Source organism: Paramormyrops kingsleyae, chromosome 10 (assembly GCF_048594095.1).
Source record: "Paramormyrops kingsleyae isolate MSU_618 chromosome 10, PKINGS_0.4, whole genome shotgun sequence".
In the NCBI taxonomy this organism is placed as follows: Eukaryota; Metazoa; Chordata; class Actinopteri; order Osteoglossiformes; family Mormyridae; genus Paramormyrops; species Paramormyrops kingsleyae.
Genome location: NC_132806.1, coordinates 463,212 through 469,296, shown reverse-complemented (window position 1 = coordinate 469,296; position 6,085 = coordinate 463,212).

Below are 6,085 nucleotides of genomic sequence, written 5' to 3'. Positions count from 1 at the left end.
TGCGGTACCCCACTATGAACGCAGGCCCACTATGACATTGTGCCTTTAATAACTACCCACTAAATCCCTGCTCCTTTGAGGGATGACAACATCAAAGGCATTCTAGAAATCTAAGTAGATCATATCGTAGGCCTTTTTGTGATCAATTTCTCTTGTAGCTTTCTCAAAGAACTCAAGTACATTAGTTAAACAGGATCTACCTCTCTTAAATCCATGTTGGCTATCCCTCAGAATGTTATTTGCATCCAGGTAATCTACTATTTTCACTTCGATTATATCTTATTTTTCCAGTAATGCTAGTTAAACTGATTGGCCTAAAGTTTGCTGGATTACTTCTATCCCCTTTTTTGAATATGGGCTTTATATTAGCATGCTTCCAATCAGAAGGTACCACACCCGCAGATAACGATTTCTGGAATATTAAAGTTAAAGGTTGGCTAATTATATCCCTCATCTCGTTTTAAACTATAGGTAAGATGCCATCGGGGCCCTGCGATTTAGTTATTTGGAGCTTAGCTAGGCTTAGTACCACATCAGCCTCAGTTATACATATATTGGTCAAAAACAATGCTCAAAGAAGTCAAGTAGATTAGTTAAAGAGGATCTACCTCTCCTAAATACATGTTGGCCATTACACAGATTGTAATTTGAATGGTAATCTACGATTTTCGCTTGGATTATAGCTTCCATTACTCTTTCAGTTATGCAACTAATTGGCCAATAGTTTGCTAAATTACTTATATCCCTTTTTCTGAATATGGGCATTATATTAGCATGCTTCCAATCAGAAAGTTAATCAGCAAATAATATCAAATTAATCTCATTGACTATATCAATTTCATTTTCAGTTATAAAACCCTTACTATCCTGCAGATTAGTAACTTCAGCTTTTAAAGCTCTTTTGGAGTTAAAATATTGGAAGAAACTATTAATGTCATCCTTAGCCTCTAACGCAATCTTCCTTTTGAAATTCCTCTTAGCGAGTCTAATATTATTTTTTTAACTCAACCTGTAAACTTAGATACTCATGCTTTATTCCAACATCACTAGTTATTTTCTATTTGTGGAAGAGAGCCCATTTCCTCATGACTTTATTCTTAATTTCACTAGTAAACCACCTTGGTTGCAGTTTCCTAGATTTAGTTTTGCTGGAAACAGGTATGAAGTCCTCTTGCACTTGCAATAATGTGTTTTTAAAAAATTCTCATGCCTCTTCAACAGTTTTGCTATTTAACTCCATCCAGTTAACAGTTTCTCCAAACATTAAAATTAGCCGTCCGAACATTGTATGTTTTTGTTTTGTACTTTGTTCTCTAAAACTAACCTTGAATTTAATCATGTTATGATCACTTCTGTCAAGTGGTTCTAAAACCTGAAATATTCCAACCCTATCCTGGTTATTAGAGAAATGGCTTCTCCTCTGGTAACTGAGTAAAAAAGCAATCCTGTACCAATTCCTCCATCTCATGTTCATTGACAGTAGAGTCAGACGCTATGTCCCACTGTATCCCAGGTAAATTAAAATCGACCATAACTACCACATAATTCTTATTATGATCTTGATATCACTGTACATTCTGTTTTTCTCTGGAAGTACATTAGGTGCGATATAACAAACATCAATAAATACATTTCATACAGTTTAACACTATTATTGATGGCACACATTTGCCAGTCACTCCTTGTATGTGGCTGTGAAATATTTACGTTAGTATTTTTCTGGAATATGTTAATCACTGATTTTAATACTGAACATAGTTGAATTGAAAAAAAACATTGAACTATTCTTAAATGACCATCTATGGGCCCAGATCTTTATCCTATTGAACATTATGGAAAGATCTGAAAATTGTGGAGACATTACCCTTCAAACCTGAGACAGCTTGAGCAGTTTGGACTGGAAGCACAAACTATCCATTGGCAAATGCAGATGTCTCATTGTGAAGTACAGAGATCACTTGTTGGCAATGATTGCTGCAAAAGGTGGTGCCACAAAATATTAAAGTAAGGGTACCATCTTTTTTGTCCATGTCATTTTCATTTACTTAATTATATAAAATATTGAACTGAATCAATACAAAGTCTGATTTGTATTAAATATGGAACAACCAATAAGGGATGTCATTAAACTTTTGTCAGTTTCAAGTTATTTTAGAGATTGTTGTATTTTTTTGTTTTTTGTGGAAGGGTACCAACAAATTTGTTCACGTCTGTAAAAGGTAGGGTGACCCGCTGGGCCGGCTACTTTGAGAAGTGGTTTAAAGCTGACCTTCCAGCTAGGATGCTGGGCATCTCTGAGTCCACGGTTCTCGAGGCTGATCCTCCAATCAGCTGTGAACAGAGACTGCACGGGTGATGAATTAGCTGGGGGTAGGGAAGGCCGCAGGGATCTGTGTTATCCCGAGTGAACTTCTCCAGGCTGGTGGTAAGGGTGTCCTCCTGGCATTGCAGGCAATCTTTGCTTCCATTTGGGAGTCAGCAGTCATCCCAACTGACTGGAAAACGGAACTTGTAGTCCCTATCTGGAAAGGGAAGGGTGATTGCCTGGATTGCATCAACTACAGGGGGATAACACTGCTTTCAGTGCTGAGTAAAGTCCTTGCTGTGATGCTGTGAGGCTCTGATCGGGGCTCTCAAGAGAATGAGCGAGGAGTCTGAATGTCTGGGATTGCGGGTGTCCTCGATAAAGACCAAGATCCAGGCATTTAATGACTTAGGCACAGCCACCAGTAGTGTGTCTGTCTGCGGGGAGAATGTCAACCTTGTTGAGAGATTTACTTACCTCGGCAGCGACATGCATGTCTCTCGTTACTATTCCAATGAAATCAATAGACAGATAGGGAGAGCATAGAGGGTCATGAGGACATGGATGCTATCCAGTGAGCTGAGATGCAGACTGGAATCCTTTGGTACTGTGTCTCCTTGGGTACCGCTGGTTTGACTTTGTGTAATGAGGAACATTACCTGCATTGTGAGGGAGTGTTAGTTATGGCACTATGGCCATGTGGTGCATTTCCCTGAGCAGGCACATGCAGGGGGGGGCGGAGGGTGCTTGAGCACCCGCCCCTTTCCTCCGGGATGCCTCAAGTGCCCTTTTCTTGTTTTTTTTTTGTTGTTGTTGTTGTTGGTTTTTTTTTTTTTTTTAATGTGTATGTGCGTATGGAGTAGTGATGCGCGGGTCGGGTATTTTTCCAACCCGCGGGTCCCGCTTTTATGAAATTATTTGGCCCGCCCCAGCCCGCCCCGCAAATAAAGTGACAATTTCTTTACCCGCCCCAACCCGACCCGCGGGGTCCGCGGGTTACAAGACGACCCGCGCATCACTACTGCTTGGCGTTTTCGTGACTTGTCACGTGACGTAACCTTATCAAAGAACTTAATAAAATATGAAAATAGATATTCCCAAATATTTAATATAGGCTATAGGGAATTGCACGCAACATACATGGATTTTTTATTTAATTTTGTTTTTAATGACCCGCCCCGCAAATAAAGTGGTCCGCAGGTTACGAGACGACCCGCGCATCACTAGTATGGAGCCCTGTCTTTGCCCCTCAACAATAAAATGTAACTATTAATCTCAATTTTGCTAAATAAAAGGATCTGGCTTGCATCAGTCACATGACTGCCATTAACCAATGCTCGCCCTTGAGGGCAGAGGGCGCTCGTTACGAGCCAGGTACGAGCTCGCAAAGTGCACGCGCATTTTCTGCAGGCTGGGTGGTGCGGAGCTGGAGGAGAAGCAGACAAATTAATTGGAAGGTGCAGACTGCAACAAAACAGTAAATAGGGTGTACAGCGCACACTATAGTCTATAACAACAAATGAATTGAAATAAATGAGCGTGCTGTTTGTGCAACAGCGCGACAAACATTACCTGTCCTTTTATGAACTGCACAAGTAGTGGTGGTCATTAACTGCTAGCCATGTGACCCATTGCCACAGGTATATATAATCAAGCACCTACCCTTGCAGTCAGATTTACAAACGTTTGTGAAAGAATGGGTCATTCTGAAGAGCTCAATGAACTCATGCGTGGTCCTGTCATTGGATGCCACCTTTGCAATAAATCAGTTTGTGAATTTTTTTCCCGGCTAGATATCCCAGGGGCAACTGTAAGTGGTCGTATTGCAAAATGGAAGCATTTAGGAACAAACTCAGCCCCGAAGTCACATCACGAACTTTAACAGAGCAGGGGCGCCAAGTGGTGAGGCACATAGTGCGTAAAAGTCACCAACACTTTGTTGACTCAGTTTCAAACTTCCTCTGACATTAACCCCATCACAAAAACTCAGGAGCCGGGAGCTTCATGGAATGGACTTCCATAACCACGTATAAGAACATAAGAACTATACAAACGAGAGGAGGCCATTCGGCCCATTGAGCTCACTTGGGGAGAACTTAACTAATAGCTCAGAGTTGTTAAAATCTTATCTAGCTCTGATTTAAAGGAACCCAGGGATTCAGCTTGCACTATGTTATCAGGAAGACTATTCCATACTCTGACTACACGCTGTGTTAAGAAGTGCTTCCTTAAATCCAGTTTGAAATCTACATGCAAGCTTCATATCACCAAGCACAATGCCAAGCATCAGATGGAGTGGTGTATAGCACGCTGCCACTGGACTCTGGAGCAGTGGAAATGTGTTCTGGGCAGTGACAAATCGTGCTTCTCTCTCTGGCAGTCTGATGGATGAGTCTGGGTTTGGTGGATGCCAGGGGAGTGTGGTCTGTCTGAAAGTATTGTGCCAACTGTAAAGTTTGGTGTAGGAGGGATTATGGTACGTATTGTTTTTCAGGGGTTGGGCTAGGGAGCTCTTAATGTTTAGCATACCAAAATATTTTGGGCAATTCTATGCTTCCAACTTTGTGGGAACAGTTTGGGGAAGGCCCTTTTCTATTCCAGCATGACTGTGCTCCAGTGCACAAAGCAAGGTCCATAAAGGCATGGTTGGGTGAGTTTGGTGTGGAAGAACTTGACTGGCCCGTACAGAGCTCTGACCTCAACCCAATCTAACACCTTTGGGATGAACTAGAATGCAGATTGCGAGCCTGGCCTTCACCTTCAATATCAGTGCCTGACCTCACATGTTTTTCTGGATGGATGGGCAAAAATTCACACAGACACACTCCAAAATCTTGTGGAAAGCCTTCCCATAAGAGTGGCAGCTGTTATAGCTCTAAAAGAGGGTACCAACTCCATATTGATGGATTTAGAATGGGATGTCAAAAAAAGTTCCTGTAGGTGTAATTGCCAGGTGTCCCAATACTTTTGTCCATATAATGTAGCATTAGTTTCCCATTTGTGATTTTGTCTTAGGTCGCCATCTAATGAGTTAAAGTGGTACTGCACCAAATCTTCGTATTTGTCAGTTTTTCACTTAGCTGTTTGGAAATAGCTTAAGTAAAAAAGACAGATTGTATAGATTTAAATGTGATTTCATAACATATTTAACAAATTCCAGGATACTATTATTCTGTAAATTACTGTTATTCTCAAATTATTTACCGAATAATGGTGCATTTATTTCCATAGCTAATGAAATAGCTATCAAATTGCATTTCTAAATAAAAATGAATGAATATATGAATATAATTATAATAGCACATGTCTTAGAAAATCCCCTCCATGGATCGCCACCTTGTCGTATTGGAGGGGTTTGCATGCCCCTATGATCCTAGGAACTATGTTATCAAGGGTAATTGTCCATGGTAGGGTCTCCCAAGACAAATTGGTCCTTGGTGAGCAGACAGACTAAGTGTGGTTCATATTCAGGGCTGGACTGGCCATCTGGCATACCGGGCAATGCCCGGTGGGCCGACGCACACATTTTTGGGCCGGCCCGGGGCCCTCCGCTGGATCGTAGGGGCCGCTCCCATATACTAAATAGCCTACATAAAAAATTACACTGAAGTAACTTCTTCCAAGCTTTCAGAAGATAAGACATAATACCTATGCTTTATCTGTGACTTGCAATTTTATATATCTCTCATTTTTGTTATACATTCTTATTATGGTGGGTGTATGGTTTAATTTTTAATTTTAAAAAGAAAAACCTGTAAAATCCCTACAACAAACTTAGAA